The following is an 18,939-nucleotide window of genomic DNA, read 5'->3' on the forward strand; positions in this document are numbered from 1 at the left end:
AAGGGATATGTATAAGTGACAGCTATCCCTTGTATTTCTGTCCCAGATATTTGCAGTCATTGCGGTTGTGTTGGTAGAACAGCCTGTTTGCCATGGGTTGCCACCTTTTCATATGGTCATTGTTGGACACTTGTGGGATACACAGCGGTGTTTACAGGCCAACACGTAGCCACGGTCAGTACACAGGTTAGCACATACTTTTATCCTCACTACATACCTATTGTTGTGTGACTTTGGCTACTTATCATATTGCATGTAACTCTTACGTTTCTTACATACAGGCATAACTATTAAATATGACTATTACATTATATATGGGACATATTAATGTCCTACCATCTTGGACATTTGCCCTTTGTACTGTTTTATGTCAGGACACACCTGCCCAGGGTGGGGCTGTCCCTCCTACTGTGGGACAGGTTGCCTACGGCTAGCTATACCCACACCTACCCTACTGATCTGCCTCTGACGTGGCACTAACAAACACATGTTGCGGACACACACACACATTACAGTCACACGGAGACGCACACGGCACCCTCAATGCACACTTACACAGACTACGGCACTCACAAACACAGTTGAACACAGTACCTACGTGGACCGCAACACCGGCAGCAGTGACTAACTGTCCCTTCATATCATCATACTATTACTCGCGGCTGTACTGTTCCGGTACTGTGTTCTATCGGTCTTTCAGCCTCGTGGTTACGCATGTTGGTATGTTACACATTCCATAGTTGGCGAGATCCTATTTATTTGTACCTTCAAGGTGTTATGAATGTCGTTGAACTATCTATTATATTTGCAGATATCGCTGAATCCATCTATATCAACATATATCACTCTATTGCCCTTTCTATCTGTATTATATATATGCATATGTGTACAAATATATATCTATCTATCTATATATATATATATATATATATATATATATATATATATATATATATAGATAGATCTATATAGATATATATATATATATATATATATATATATATATATATATATATATATATATATATATATATATATATATATCTTATGGGAACGTGACAGGCACACAGCACCACCATATGCTGTAAGGCTCATGTACTGTTCAGGTGTTGGCATTCCGTGTTCCACTAGCTGTTGTGTTTACAATGTTTGAGGGCTGCCTATGTAGGAGTCACACATTGGTCCACCTATACATTACAATTTACAGGTGGTCATGTTTGTGTGCCATCCATTTTACTGTGTGTGCAGGTGGAGAGGTGTCAGTCCATAGGGGCCCACACTGTCAGAGTATGTGCTATACTTTCCCTCTTTGCCAAGGCGTAGGCATATTGGGCACACCTCCATCTGCCTACTGGGGCTGGCACAGTGTTTTCATGGTCTGAATCCCTCTGTGCCTGTAATGGCCTTGGCAATTGCGGTGGGCTATGAGGGCCTTCACCATTTTGTCCCTGCTGCAGCTGCTTCCACAAGATCATATTATGTAGCATGGCACATACTATGACGATGTGGGCACATGTGCCTGGAGAGTACTGCAAGGCTCCATCAGATGTATCCAAGCACTGGAACCATGATTTCAGCATCCCGAACACACGCTCTATGATGATTCTGGTTTGTGTGTGTGCCTCATTATGGCGTTCTTGCATGGGTGTGTGTGTGCATTTCTGATGGGAGTCATCATCCACGGCTCCAGTGCATAGCCAGCATCCCCCACAAGATGGCCATGTGGGATGTCCCCCATGACAAATACCTGATACAGCTGTGAGGCATGCCAGATATGGGAGTCATGGTAGCTTCCAGGGCTGCCAGCAAACACATCCATGATAATGCCCTGGGCATTGCACATGACCTGGCAGTTGATGGAGTGGAATCCCTTGTGGTTTATGTAGCGCCTACCATGCTCACTGGGTGGTGACTTGATTTGTATGTGCGTGCAGTCTATCGCACCCAGTACCTCTGGGTAGTGTGCCACATGGTGGAAGTGGCACATATTGCTGACCAACTCCTCCTGAGTTCGGGGGAAGTATATCTGCTCATTGGCATGTAGTAACATGGCATCCAGGAACTGGTGTAGTACCCTGGATGCTGATGCCTGTGAGATACCCATTATATCTCCAGTTGGCCTTTTAAAGGTACCTGTGGCCGGTATTCATAGGCTTATACATACCTTTGTGTCCACTCGGATGGGTTCCCCTCTGTTGTTTCTGGTTCTCAGGCGTGGCCAGCACAGCTCCACTATTTGCTGTAAGATGTCCCTGTCCACCCTGTAATGCTCTACTATCTCCAGGTCATGTAGCCCCTGGTAGGTTACCCTTGGTCTGAACACTCTCCTTCTCCTCCGAGGCCTGCGGTGGTTGTCGGCATCATCCTCCACAACACCGTCAGTCTCTAACACATGCTGATGAATCACAGCTATGGCAGCTCCCAACATGTACATTTTAAAAGTTTCCCGTGTGTTTACACCTATGGTGCAGTGTTTGGGAATACACAGGTGTGTGTAGGGTGCTTTCACACTTTATACTTTTGTGCTGTGAACACCGATGGTGTCATATGGTGTGTATGTACGATCGTAGCTACAGGGTATCTTATGTGTTTTACTGCCAAAACTACTATTGTGGTGCCTTTGGTGGTAAATTACATTTGGCTGCCGTGGATTACCTCTTGACCTTCCCTTTACATTTCTGCATGTTGCACCTACCGTTTTCTGGCGTGCATCCTGCAACCTACTTTCATTTGTACTTTCCTGGACCTGGCGTATCTTGCGTTATGTGTGCTACTGCCGGTCTGCTGTCGGTTTGCTTTGCTCTGCTGTGTCAGGTCTCCTATCTTTGCAATCCAATACTTCCCCTCCTTTCTTTGCATTCCAATGCCTCACCTATCCTGTTTTGCAGGTTTCTGCAGGTAGACTTGTCAGCTGCCGTCGATTGGCCATTGTGGGTTGATTGGTGTTGATTGCTCATTAGTACTCCAATTACCCTACTTCAGCATTTCCTTCTTTTCTTCCCTTGACCTTCCTGTTTGTGCTATTGTTCGCGGCGCGTGCGTCCGATTACTGGGTTTCGGGCAAGTTTTCATCCCCATACACATGCGCTTTTGGGCACCATGTGTGCTCTAAGCTAAACGATTCTATTCCTTCCTCCAAAACCCTGTCCTGCAGCTTTGCTTAGCAATGGACAGGCCAGATTTGCATTGCTCCAATGTGCTTACTGCTACGGTGGCACACCCCTCTGCTGATGTCATGTATCTCCTCTGAGCCACTCCTCGGTGTTATACCGCTGCGCCGTATGGTACAACCTTCATCCGGCGGCACATTTGCGATTCAGTATTATCTGCCTCATTTGCATGGCATTGACTACTAATTCATAGTTACCACACCGAACACTATCGCAGGCCCTTAGCAACCCTTGCACCTTGGTTGTGGTGCTCCATGCGTACCACTGTGTATTATGCTGTAACCCTGATTTCCATTATGTTGCGATTTTATGACATTTTTATATTATTTCTTTATGTTACAGTTTCTGCACACATGCCCTGCAGTTGTGCTGTGAGTTACTGTGGACATGACATTAAATGTTGTTATTTACGTGTTGTGCATCTTTTGTTATGCCATTGGCTGTGTATTTTGCCATTGGCATATGTTAACGTTGTGATACCTGGGTCTGGCCCGCTTCCATAACTCCGATGTTTTGTTTGGGAAAATGTAAACTGTGTTTTTTGGTTTACATTTCCGTGGGCTTACCCTACACCTGCACCACGTCATGAATCACTATATGCCTTCATTTGCATGGTGCGACACTGCACATGGGGTGATTAGCATACCTAAGCGAGGGGCTGCACAGTTCTGGCATACGCCAGTAGTGCACATGGAATTGGATCATACCTGAATTGCTCGACGGCCATATTTGGCATTATACCACCTACGCTATGCCTGCGCCTGGCGCAAGCTTTATGAATCCCGGGGAGTGTCTCTCCTTATCTTAATAATACTTATATCTTCAGAGTAAATTTTCTAATATTTCTATATAGTAGTCTGTATTGTGGTTATACGCACCTGCATTGATCATTGTTATTTGCAGATTCTGTAATAATTATGAATTGCTGTGAATTCTTTTGAAACTGCTTTGTTGTATTTTGTTCCATAGTTCAAAGGGCATCTGCTTCACTGCTGAATATTGTACCAAAATCTGAATGTCTGGATAACATCTCACTTTAAATTTCCTAGCCATCTCCTTTATATGTTTAAAAAAATGTGTGTCTTCTTGTATTACAGCTAGCTCTTAAATGTTGACTCTCTGGTATATTATCTACAATTTGTTTTAGATTACAACTTGTGTAATGTAAAACTTTATTCCCTCCCACATATCTTAAAGTTAAGAAATATAGAACACTGGTTAAACATACAAGCTTAAACCACCCCATTGCTATTTATGTGTCCTTCAGAATTACATTTGTTAGATTCATTTTTCCATATAAAAATATGGACTATTGTCAGTGATTCATGTATAAAAGAAAAGTATTGTCAGTGATTCATGTATAAAAGAATGCATTTTGACAATGTGTGATTTGAAAATATTATCCTCTTTCAATGACTAATATAGGGGTAGCCAGCTGGTGGTATGAAACAGGGCTCCAGAGGATCATCACTGTTGAAGTGACACCTCAACCCCATGTGCAAAAATAGGGAAAAAGGGGTTGCCATTTCATAGCTGTTTGTTTCTCACTTGTTTGAATAATATTATTGTCCCATGCAGAATACTGACATAATCTATTTTATAAAGCAGAAAATAGTAGACAATTAAGCAATAATCCACAGCTGGGTGTGGGGATGTCAAGATTTATCCACAGATGGTGTGGTTTGATTACAGGGGCAAAGTCTGGGTGATTTATCAAAACTAATCATGGATAAATCGTGATATACCCCCACACAGGAGTAGATTATTTCTATTATACAATGATATTACTTAAGAAATAAATTACTTATCTTTTTTTTTAAATATTGTCTTTGTACAATGGCACTTCAGTCTTCTTTAGCAATGTCTTCTATAATCTGATGTGCTGCTTATGCATATGAGACTTGTGTTCCCACACTCACACAGTACACCAGTACAGTGCAGGAGAAGCAATAGAGCAAAGAGAGTTTCCATTGTTGTTTTTCTTTCACAGATTAACAAAAAAAAAAAAAAAACAAGGTTTTAAAAAAGATAGTGTAGAAAAAAGGAAAATCTAGTATGTTCTTGTGTTTTGCTCTGCCCCCCAGCATATGCAATAGAAGGTCTGGCCGTTCAATTGCACATTAGCATCTGTACTTTTTTTTGGTGTATACTCACTTTACAATGGGCACAGTGTTTGGGCTGTCCAATCAGCATGCGAGTTTTGGAATACTAATGACCTTTTTTGTATAACTGTCAATATTTGTGAATAAGAAAATTATGTCTACATAACAAAGTGTGATGTGGCTATCTAATACTTTTTACGAGATTTGTGAAGTTCTGCAGTATTTCTACTATAACATCTAGTTTTAGTGATCTAACAATACTACTTTCAAATGTGCTTTCTTTGAAGACAATCTGAACCACCATTTTTGTCCAAATAAAGACATAACAAAGCAGAACCTGACAGAGGAATATATTATTTATGATCGGAAGGGGGGACTACCTGGTAGCCTGGGAAAGTTTTATCTTTTAAACAGTTTAATGTCTGTATATCCATTTTAAAAGTTACTGAAGATGGATCTCTTCTTACCAGATTACAGTTTAATGTTAGTCACATTACAACCAGTTAATTTTGTCCCAGACCCTAGAGTCTTACTGACCACATGTTTTGGTAGGCACATTGTTCACAAATGCTCCATACATGATAAAATCTACATTTGGGGAAATACACTATACAAGTACCACACAATGTGGAAAAAACACCACCACTTGCATGCAGTACTTTCTCCACAGCTGTTTGAAGGCTATTCTTCATAAAGAAAAGTGCTTCAAAAACAGTTACTTTCACCAAGCATTATGTGCGAGCTCATTAAAAAGTCTTGTACAACTTTACTATAGTACTTAGACTTCAACATTTCTGAACATTATTAGCAGCTGTCTAATGATATAAAATGTTGCAGACATCTTGCAGTGCCAATATGGTCTGCCAAACAGTGAATGATCATTCCGTTTAGCTTCAGAGGTTCATAATGCCATAAGCACCTATCAAACAAATGGTGATCATCCTATGTACTTGCAGTCTTTAATATGCTGTTTTTAGACAATTAAATTCCCATTCAACTCCTGCTATATGTTGTAATTCTCATTTCTCTTTGCACCATAGTTCTATTTCAAACTGCACTTATCAGAAAATACAACTATTTTATGAAAGGTGGATTTCATAAGATAAAAGAGGTTACATAATCTTTATGTCCATTTCCAAAATGGATATTTTCTAACAGGCATAAGACTGCTGCTGTCATGTTGCACTCAAGCAGTATCCAAAACATTTAGTTCAACTAAATCTCTATTTTTATTCTGCCTCAGTATTATGGAACATGCTTCTTCCTCTAACTCATTCTGCCAACTGTCCTGTCATCGGGGTGGGGGGGGTGTTGTGCTCTGTCTAGTGCTGCATACCTTGGTAAAGATGCACAACACAACCAAAACACCAAGACATGTCAGAAACACACCGGTGAATATCTTTCAGATTCTGCAAATGACGTCCTTGAAATTTACATGTGTTTGGGGAGGTTAGAGGTAGGGCATATAAAAAAAATCATGACTACCGCATGAATTCTATCCCTAAATTTTCAAATCCCTTATCTTTTAATATTATGGTTCTGGGTATATAATAATTAGGATGTGGAAGAGAGGACTTCCCAACTTGATTCCTCTATGCAAACTCAACTATCAATTATTTTCAGGATAAAAAACTAAATGAAGGCAAAACAAGTGCAGTAGCTGCAAATTATATGCCTATACATGAATTTGTTCAACAATATCGATAATTATGATGAGATTAAATGATTAAGTATTTAGGCACAAAAGCTTAAATTTAAAGTTTTAATTTGAAAATGTAAAAGTTTCTTTAAATTATTCTTGGTTTGTTATAGTTTGAGTATATTCAGCAACAACTCTAAAAGAAGATTTTTCATTTATTGATATGTTTTTTGGTTCATTTTTGTAGTCTACACTATTCAGATTAAACCCTATTTTATTTCTTAAGCAGTGAGTGTGGGTTAGGCCATTTCAGGACTTGTGTTTAATTTAAGACAGTTCCAGGCAGTGTTTAATAGTTTTCCCACCCACTCATCCTGTTCTAGTTGTGTTTTTATACCCGGTGTATCTGCTGTTGTCTGCCTCTTATGCTAATAATTCTCTCCCTCTTCTTTTATTGGTTGTTGTCAATAAGTATTATTTTGCTAAGTCTCTCCCCTTAAACATCACATGCAAAATGTCAAAATCAAAGTAGCCTATCACTTCTGAAAATACATGTTCTCAGTAGCTGCTTTCCTTGTTTGTCTTTCTGTCATTTAAGATTACATTTACACTTTTCTTTTTGAGGAAGATCTCTTCCCAAAAATGTCTTCATTATAACATGCTTCACCCTTGTTGATTATTCTATGGGAAGTTGTGCTCCCTTAATGACATGCTGACATCATATTGGAGATAGCAGAGTCCATTACCTAATCAGTTAGAGGGAGAAAGGCATATGTAAAAGAATTTTCAGACTGGGGCACCTTTACATGCATTGTTGGTCTAATTTTTAATTTTAAGGTTAGTTATACATAATTAATGCGTTTTTCAAACCTCTGTGCATTCTATGTTCCTTTTATGCAGAAACAAATGGGAAGGCTGTTTCTGTTTCAGTGTTACATAAGCACATCACATGTTGCACAAGGTTTATAATTCTTAATTTTCTCTGATTTTGCATAATGTCACTGAATATTATTTTGTATCTGTCCATGATTTTTACAGAACACCCCTAATTTGGGCTTATATTTTTGCCCTGTCAATCCCTCGTAAACCTATCAATTTTGTAGTAAATCAGTGAAAATTACAGTTGGGCACTAATGCTAGATATTAGAGTTTCATTGTTTTTAATTAATTTTGTTTGTAAAAGCATGCTGATGCAAGACTTGTTCCATTGATACAGACATACTGCACTCAGTCCATGTGCACCATTACTGTAATATTTACTTTCAAAAACAGGAAAGAGACCACTTAGTGTAGAGGTTATGCATGAAGAAAAATGCACACACACCCTCCCAAAGGTAGCAAGTGTGGAGCTTACAAGGCTACTTTGGTGTCATGGAGGAAAAGGAACACTTCTAAACAGCACTATGACACTGTAGCATCATCACCAATCTCACCAGCCCTGCATTTGGGTAAGCCCAAGGTAGGCTAGGTCTCTACTGTGACAGTTAAGGTGATGTGGGAAGAGTCCAAGCAAAGATCATTAAAAAAAGAGATTGGAAGCTAACTGGACAAGATACGGGCAGTGACAATGTTTTTAAAATCTTTGGTCCTGTGCACAGGACAGCTGGAGAAGAAGCTATGGATGATAATTAATGAAAAGTTGAAGGGATTTATTTGGGAATGAAATATGGCAAGACTAAATTGGACAAAACAGAGTCTTCCTACTGAACATAGTGATTTAGGACAACCTGATTTGAAGGGATACTTTAACACTCCACAAATGAGACTTTCCTATATAGCATGAGCATATGGCAATAGAATGAAGTGGAAAAAGATGATGCTAGAAGTACAAATAATGCAGAAAGTTTCTTTTCTTTTTTTTTCCTTCAGGTGAACTTCAGTTGCAGCCAGTTCAGCTCTGCACTCATCAGGTCGACCAGATCCCACCTAGCCTACCTTGAGCTTACCCAAATGCAGGACTGGTGAGATTGGTGATGATGCTACAGTGTCATAGTGCTGTTTAGAAGTGTTCCTTTTCCTCCATGATACCGAAGTAGCCTTGTAAGCTCCACACTTGCTACTTTTGGCAGTGTGTGTGTGTGTGTGTGTGTGTGTGTGTGTGTGTGTGTGTGTGTGTGTGTGTGTGTGTGTGTGTGTGTGTGTGTGTGCATTTTTCTTCATGCATAACCTCTACACTAAGTGGTATATCATTTGCAGCATGGAATTCATAAGGACCTTAATGCTGCAAAAAATCAGCACTGCCTCCCTTCCCACAAGATAGGTGAGCTGGCATCAGACCTTGAAAGAGTAGATGGCACAGAAACCAAAAACACAATATCTCTCAACTGCTGGTCCCTATGAAGGCTGTCCCTCCTCAAATAGTGATCACAATCCAGGAAAGCAATCACACGAATAACCCCCAAAGTGTGGTCAATTGCCCCCAAAGTGTGGTCAATTGCCAAAAACAATTCCAAAAATGATTCCACCGAGCTGTGTATATAACAGAGTTTAATAAGACATTTGCAGTAACAGCAAACAGGAAACAAATAATAATGGATCAAGCGCTTTCATCTCTCTTCCGGAGACTTCATCAGAATCATTACCATACCATCATTCATTATTTAAATACATACTAGTCATTCCAGATTAGATGTCTTATTGTTGGCTATCAAGCTTAACCCTTCATTAAACATATAAAATCAATTAGCTAAATAATATATATAATATGAATAATAAAAATATGAATAAAGGTATATATATATATATATATATATATATATATATATATATATATATATATATATATATATATATATATATATATATAGGTCTACCTGAAAACACAGACATGCCAAAACACTGACGACGAGAAGACCGAGACCGGAAGATCGACAACTGAGATGACCGACAGTTTAAAAGCATGAAACTTCACATGCCCAACAAACCACAATCCCCACAATCAACAAAACAAAACAAATACCTTTTCCAAAAAACACACACACAACACAAGCACGCCAAAAGCCTTACAAACCTACACTAAACCTTACATACACAACTATCTATCCACTAACCTTAACCCAAACCCTAACCTTAAGGTCCGTCACTATCGCACACTCACCTAACCCGTGCCCTAACCCTAACTAACTTAACCCGCCCATAACCCTAAAGTCTGTCACTATCACACATTTACCTTACCTGCACCCTAACCCTAACTCACTTAACCTGCCCCTAACCCTAAAGCCTGTCACTAACCCACACTTACCTTAATATGTTGGTGTTCTCAGTGTCGGGTTTTTAAACTGTCGGTGATCTCAGTTGTCGATCTTCTGGTCTCGATGTTTTCGTCGTCGGTGTTTTGGCATGTCAGTGTTTTCAAGTAGACCCATACACACACACACACACACACACACACACACACACACACACACACACACACATATATATATATATATATATATATATATATATATATATATATGTATAAAATGTGTAACAAATATATAAAATATGTATGTATATAGTATGTGTGTATAAAAAATATATTCTGAGATGAAAAAATCTTTAATCACTGTTTCCATCACAACAATAAGATAAAATGTCTCCTAGGATATACTGTAGAAAATAAACAAAAGGCCAGTATGGCAGGTAGCAACTATAATCATGCTATATTACTAAAAAAACATGTCACCTTGTTGGTCAATTACAGGGTGTCTCTAAAACCTATTCAATGTGTGATATAAAGTGTGGTTGTTCATATTGTTCCAATTTTTTAAACTATTATTTATGAAGCTATTTTTTGAGTATTTTTTAGGGGCATTTTTGGGGGTTAGAAGCTAAGAATTTTAGGGCTGGGGTCAGGGAAATATGGTCATTCGTACCTGGGTGATTGCACGCATTCAGTCTCAATTGCCATTCATCTCTCTGTACTCAAGTTTACTTTCCCAATCACCCCCCCCTCGCTGTTTTTCACTTCTTCTAAAACCCAACATTTGTAATCCGCTTTGTCACATGTCAAAATGTGTCTGTATAAAGCATTATTTTCCTTTTTTCTTGTTATATCATACATATGCTCATAAATATGCTGTCTTAAATTTCATTCAGTTTTTCCTATGTAATATGCCCAGCATGCTAAGCAATAGACAAGATACACAACCCGTTTTGTGTAATGTATTTCCAGGTCTTTACATCCTACTATAACTAGACACTGAGATCATCTCCCTCACTTGAATGTACCCATCCTAGAACTTGCCCCTCTCATATATTCTCCTTTTTTCTTCTCTAAAATTTATTTTAAGTTATAGTTCTTCTTGTAACTGTACCTAAGGGGTCTATTAAAGATGTCTAATTTGCTGGGCATTCTTTTAAACATATCCCAAATCTATTTAATGGATTTGTTGACCCATCATGTATTCTGACCATAGGTTATAACCAGATACGGTGTCTGACATGGTATTAATTCAGCCTCATTCTTTTTCTTTTAATTACTAATAATTTCACCACTTGTTAGTAAGGGTAAATATATAGTCCCCCATCCATCTAGAATTTGATCTTTGATGGGGATAATTAGGCTGTCAGGATAGCCCCTTTCAGTAAAAAGTGCATGCACAAAGTTTATTTCTTCTATTAAATATTTTTTCTCTGATGTCATCCTAGCTACTCTCCACCATCTGCCCTTTGACTACATTATGCTTTTTAAAATATGGGTGGTCACTATCCTAAACCTGGTGGACTTCTTTGAGACAGTTACCAAGGCTATAGATGAGGGAAAGGTGGTCCAAATAGCCTACCTAGACCTTGCAAAGGCCTTCGGCACCATTCCCTACTCAGGTATTATAGACAAGCTCACCAGCCTGAACATAAATCCCTATGTCACGAGATGGGTTGCCATATGGCTCATGGACAGAACCCACATGGTAAGAGTTGCGGGAGCTAGGTCTTACTCTAAACTGGTTACCAGTGGCATTCCCCAGGGCTCAGTCCTAGGGCCCTTCCTGTTTGGCATATACTTGTCAGAGGTACAAGCAAGCACAGGAGGACTATGGCTGACAAAGTTTGTAGACAACTGCAAACTAGGGGCTATAATTGACTTTCCGGCTGACACAAACATCCTTCAAAAGGATCTCAGTGAGACAGATACCTGGTGTTAAAACTATGGCCTCAAGCTAAATGCCAAAAAGTGCATAGTTATCCCCTTTGGAAAAAACAAAGTACCCACAAACTACCACATAGCTGGTAGCCCCCTAAATACGGAAGACATAATAAGGGATCTGGGGACCCAAGTAGACAGTAACCTCTCCTTTGATAATCACATTGCCAAAGTGGTTATAAAATCCTTCTATGTGGCCCACCTAATCACAAAAGGGTTTGCATCGACATCGAAAGAGGTCATTGGGCCCCTCTATGCATCACTCATCAGATCCATCATAGAGTACAATGCCCCATTTGGGATGTACCTTACAAGACACCTGCAACAACTGGAAAGACCACAGAAGTACCTCATCAAGAGGATCACTGGCCTCATGCAGATGCCCTATGCAGCTCGACTGAAGAAATTCCAGCTGTACTCGGTTGCATACCACCTACTCAGAGGTGATCTCTGCCTGACATACAAGGCCATGTCCAACCCAGAATTGTTGGACATGCTCCACCTAAAGAAAACCATATCCCCTCGAGCCACATGCTCCAGGGATCTAAACCTCACCACAACAATAAATGGTAGGTACTGGAGGGATAGATTCCTGTCCCAGAGACTTCCCGTGCTCTGGAACAAGATTCCAATCTACATTAGGCAGAGCTCCTCACTAACCCTCTTCAAGAGAAACTTTGACGAGTGGATGGGAAACAGAAAGTTTACCCCAGGGATCACTTCAATGGCTCTGCTGGACAGAGGCACAGGGAACTAATCTAAGGGGGTGGCGAAAGCCATCATATTCCGGCTAGGCTTATAAATGCCTTCGGGCAGATAGCCTAATACCTACCTATGAACCTATGAACCTATAATGCAGGTATGAATTGGAGAAACAATCTTTTCAGTAAACTTTAGATATAAATCTACAGTTCATACTATCTTTAATAAGTTGAACTTCAAAATAGTGTATTTCATTCATTCCTACCTCATGTGTGAATTGCAGAAATTCTGTACTATTATTCAGAAATTCCATAAATAAGGGAATCAATTCATATGGTCCTTTCCACAGAATAAATATGTCATCCAAAAAAAACAATAGTATCTATCTTTAAATTTATTAAAACTTGACTTAAAAACAAGACGTGTCTCCCAATATAACATCACAATATTAGCAAAGATGGGGGCACAGGATGAACCCATGGCTACCCCATCCAATTGACGATACAATTCCCGGTGAAAAAATATATAATTATATTTTTATATTTTAACACAATTTCCATGTTCTCCAGTACTAGTCTAAAGTCACTTGGGGACAAAAAGCCGAACTCAACCAATATCTGTTCAAACCACTCTAGCCCAATAGTATGGGGTATCATGGAGAAAAGATCTTTGACATCGATAGTTAAAAATATAGCATCGCTGTTATACTCCGTGGTCCCTATTTTATTCAAAAAATCCCATGAATTAATTAATATATGGGGGTACCTGATGTAAAAACTTTTAAATTTTGTATCTACAAAAATAGCTAGGGGTTGTGTTTTTGAACCTTCTGATGTGACTATTCGTCTTAAGGGTGGGTTATCTATGCCTTTATAGACTTTTGGGATTCCAAATATTGCCAGTATAGTGGGTTCGGGTACTCTCAGGAATTGATAGAGTTGTATATCTATAAGTCCTTGAATTAAATTTTCCTCTAAAGTCAGATCTATTTTCCTATAAGAAATATTAAGTTCATTTTTGGAAACTGATGCGTACCTGTTCCCTTTATTCAAAATTCCAAGCATTTTAGCTGTATAATCCCATTGTTCCATAAGTACTACACCACCCCTTTTGTTCAGGTTCATCACTCAAATCGTATTATTGTGAGTTAATTCTTTTAGCAGTCTTGTCTCGTCTGGGGACAAGTTTGTTTCATACTGCCTGTGTGTTCCATATCCGTTCCTTAATTCACTTACAACACACATCTCAAAGTTAAGCAACTCCGATTGTAATGGGGAATTATAAGTACTACTTTTGGTAAGAGTAGACCTCATGTTCAATAGTGGTGAATCCTTAAAAATAATTTCTAAGTTTTATTTTCTAGTGAACAATTTGATGCCCACACTCCCATCCTACCCTTAAGGAGTACAGTGGGATTATAGTTTTGCAAACAGGTCCTTTGGGAGAAGGGTAATAAGTATGCATATAATATGGGTACCCTGCATTTTGCTCAATGTCTGTTGACATTCTGCATGATAAATGCAGGGGGTGGTATTTAATGCCGATTCTGTGGATAGCTGAGTAGTCCAAATGTTGATGATATGTTTCATCAAGACAGGTGGGTGGGGTTGGAGGGGTTTATAGTGTTTGTGAGTGTGTAAGTTAGTTAGGGTTGGGGTAAGTAAGGAATAGGTGCTTTATATTTGTGTGCAATTGTTTATAGTTTAGGGGAAGGGTTAGGTAAGGGGATACATTTAGTTTTGTTAGTGTCTGTTTGTGTGTCTAAGTGTGTCCTGTATCATGGCTGCATTACGGAGTGGTTTTTATTAAGGTAAATTGTAGGGTTAGACTTGGTGAAGGGGCAGTGTTAGGTTTAGGGATTACCCCCATTATTAATGTGCTGCAGGGGTGGACAATTAGCATTACAAAAAAGTTTGACCACTCTTTCAGAATAATTTATCATTAGTCAAGAGAGGAAATTCTTAAGACAGAAAGTATAGATTGCATCACATATATAGTATATATATATATATATATATATATATATATATATATATATCTATATATATATATAGATAAGTTGGGTGCTACTGAAAATATACATATCAGTAAAGGAAAAGTATGTTTCTGCCCCAGGCTTACTATAACAAATCAGTACATATAACATTGGCTGTGTGTGGCAGTTTAATCATAAATTCCATGATAAAATTGCCATACTTTATTTACTTTAAAGTTGGATTGAAGTACACAGGTTATACATGTCTATTTTTAGATATAAACTAGACTGCTTCCAAAAATGTCACAGCAAATGGTATGTAAAGGAACAAAGATAGCTTATTACTTATGAAGTACTATTAAGTGTTTCAATTGTGCAACTCCTTAGATAATCTATGTTTTTGTTTTAACACTCAGTGGGTGCACTTTGTTTACCATAGACCTGTTTAGCACATTGCACATTTTTAATATCTTATCAATCTCTAGGAAAAAAAAAGAAATTTCCTGCATCAGAACCTGATTACACAACCACGCAGATTCCCCATTTTAGCTGTCAGAGATCATATAGACTTGCTAATAAAGAAAAGAAGGTCATCAAAAGATAAAACCAATGTAGCCCTAAAAGAAGAAAGATCAAACAGCACTAAATTGTTTTATGACACTAGAGACCAAAAGGCTTTGCAGAAAAAGTCACTCAGCTGTCAGTCCTAAGGGATGGACTGAGTAATAGTAATGGCAGTTAATGCTTTTATGAGTTCACATTTCACTACTGTCATTGTTTTGCCCTGTACATATTTTTTCTGAATCTGTATGTTATAACCTAAGGCTGTGGACATCTAGTCAGGCTAATCTACTTATGATTAACTTAGTAGTTTTAACTGCAGGGCAAGTGAAACAGAGGTTAGTGCAGAACTATTCACTGCCTTCAAAACTGTTATTGTTGCTGCTATATACTATTTAATAACCATTAAACAATGGCATCTATTTCACATTAAGTGGTTTGGTTTTATTTATTTGCTTTTGTTTAATGGGAAAATCGGTATGGGATCTGAAACGCCCATTTTCAGTAGAGGAATAGGGAGTAAAGCTCCAAAAATTCTTCTTTCGGCTTTTTCCCCAGTTAGGGGTCACCACAGAGAATTACCTGTCCACTCATGATTGGCAGTGGAGTTTTATGGTGTCAAGTTGCCAGCCCAGCACCCAACCTTCCACCAAAGGCACACACACACACCTAGGACCAATTTAGAGTGCCCAATCCACCTACAGCATGTATTTGGTATGTGGGAGGAAACCCACATGGCAGACATGCAGACTCCACACAGAAGGCACCCCAGCTGAGAATCAAACCAGAGAATCTCTTGGTGTGAGGTGGCAATGCTAACCACTGCACCACCACAGCCACCTGGAGTAAAACTCCAAAACAAGTATGGAAGTACATTTTTTGACACTTCAACAAAAAAAAAAAAAAACAGTCAACAAACATTACTTACAAAGCATTTCAAAGCAATCAGTCAGCAAACATGACTTACAAAGCATATCAGATTAAGGAAATATATGTTTTCAAGATACTGTGAGTAGAATCAAAGACACCATATTAATGCACTAGTATCCATAGTGGACAGAGTTAGCATAACATCCTTTAAACTGTAGGTATGGTACAGTTACATAGTTTATTGTTAATATTTATTGTAAACCATTCCTTTTCTACTTTATTTTGTATGTATAATGTTTTGGAGCTAACCCCTTTAATAGGAATGATAACTAAATGCTCTCTTACTTATTACTAATTTATTAGTTTACTATTTGGTAACAGGGTAGGTGTGCTGGTCTGAAGACCCTCCTCAGTCACTTTCCCATTTTTTGTTAAAATTTCAGTAAAATGCTTATTTTAGCTGAAGCTAAGAAAAACTGAACACAAAGTTGAGAGCCTGTGTACCCAAACCTCAGTCTTTCAGCTCGTCCTGGGTGAAGGGATACAACTGTACAGTAGTAAAATGTATTCATTGTAGATGCCTCCTGAATCTTTCCACACTTCTCATTTAATATGACAAAACTAGAAATTGTTGACACTGCTACTAGATGACTCCATATTTGTTTAAAATGTCTCAGGGAGCTACAGGGTTGAGTAAAAAGTACAACAGGAATAAAGCTAAGTGGGTAGATCATGTTGCATTCTGAGTAATAAGTGTGCACCAGGTGCACCTTATGAATGCAGTAGTGCAATAGACCCGCAAAAAAAATATTAACAGGTTTCTAAAAATACCCTCTGTCCTATGCTCTTTCAACATCACAGAAAACACAGGCAGACAGTTTTACATTGAAACCACAATTTTGTTTGGCAAAAATAAGTCAGTTATTCAGAACACATCACACAGCAGACAGAGTACTATCCTATCAGGTCTTTATATGCTCAACAATTATTTCATTAAAATTTCAAATCAAATGAATATTTTTATCAGTAATCATTCATAATACTAATAATTTCCAGACTTCTCATCTAACCTCTGACATACACTCACCATATATATTTACTTATTTTGCAATGGGCAGGATTCACGAAGCCTCCGTGTAAGAGATACATGACTTACACGGAGGCTGCAGTTAAACGTTGTGATGTCAGCATGTCATGCATATGCATGAAAGCATGCTGAATCACACCGAAGGCTAACATGGTCCGTGGAAGACAGTAGGGGGAGTGTCTGTAGGCCGAGCCCTGTAAGCGGACACGCCCCCAGAAGAGTAAAATTGCCCAAACTAAACACCCACGACAGAGGCCATGGAAATGTGAGTAAACACAACACAACACATGCCCCCACAGACTATGAACATAAAACATATGTTGGGAGTGTATAGTGTTGGGAGGGTGGCCTAATGGTTAAGGTGTTTGCCTTACAAACACAAGGTGCAGGGTTTGAATCTCACAAGGGATAATTGGCTAGGCTTAAAATGGTTCACAAGGGCAGTTAGCTTAGTACTAATCTATGAACATCTTATATATTTTTTTTTAAATCGTAAAGATGTTTGCCCGTGAGTGCGCTCGTTTGCACGGGTGTGCCCATAGCTTAGCCACAGTTAGCAGTCAGTGGAAAAGGATATAAGAACTAAATATGCAAAGTAAGCCAAGAAGCAATAGCGTAGCGGTAGAGACGTTGGCTGAAGAGCAGGCATTCATGGTTTGAGCCCCCACAACACCAATTGTTATTTTAGTAACATAAGCACGAAACAAGTCCCTGACAAACATGTACACATATAAAATCATAGTTCATGTAAAATGTAATGAAATAGTCCATTTATTTTGAAGAAATGTGAGATAACAAAATAATAAAAAATGCCAGATGTGCCTATAGCTGAGCTACAGTTTAACAAGGTGAGTGCATCTGCCCATAGGTGAACAGTGGTTTAACAGGTGCAAAATGAGTGCCCAAAGGTGAGCAGTGGTTCAACAGGTGCAAAATGAGTGCCCAAAGGTGAGCAGTGGTTCAACAGGTGCAAAATGAGTGCCCGTAGATGAGCAGTGGTTTAACACGCTGAAACTGTGTGCCCCTAGCTGAGCTGAGCATAATATGCGTGCTGATAGCCAAATGAGGAGTAAACCAGCGTACCCCGTTTGCGCTGAGCTAAGCATTAGAAACACAGGGCTGTTATACCCAGGTGAAACAAGTCATGGGCATTCAGAATTGCCATTGAGCTGAAACACCTGATGTTCATAAGGTTCATTTGCATTTATCCCATGTGCCTCTGACACAAAAGGTTTGGGAGGTCACTCAGTGGAAGTTCTAGCTTTGCTGGAGTTTTCATTTTTGTTTTTACTGGTTGGGTTTTAAGTTACCTTCTCACTCATTGTTTTAGTTTGTTGTTTGGGATATTTTTGCAGTGACCCTAATGATAATGGACATCAGCTGGGTATAACAGCTCTGTGCCTCTAATGCTTAGTCAAATCAGCTGGGTGTAACAGTCCTGTGTTTCTAATGCTTAGTCAAGCACTCTGTGCTGTGCTTGTGAGATCATAACAAGGCAGAAATATGCATATCCAGAGCTAGTGGGGTTTGGCTTTATTAGCCTGAAATTGTTCATTAAAATGACAAAACAAGTCATGGGCATTCAGAATTCTCATTGATCTAACCACTTGATGTTCAGAAGGGTCATTTGTATATATCCCATGTGCATCTGATGCAAGAAGTTTGGGAGATCACTCAGTGGAAGTTCCAGCTTTGCTGCAGTTTTCAT

This window comes from Protopterus annectens, chromosome 7.part0 (assembly GCF_019279795.1).
Source record: "Protopterus annectens isolate FY-2018-M chromosome 7.part0, PAN1.0, whole genome shotgun sequence".
NCBI lineage: Eukaryota > Metazoa > Chordata > Ceratodontiformes > Protopteridae > Protopterus > Protopterus annectens.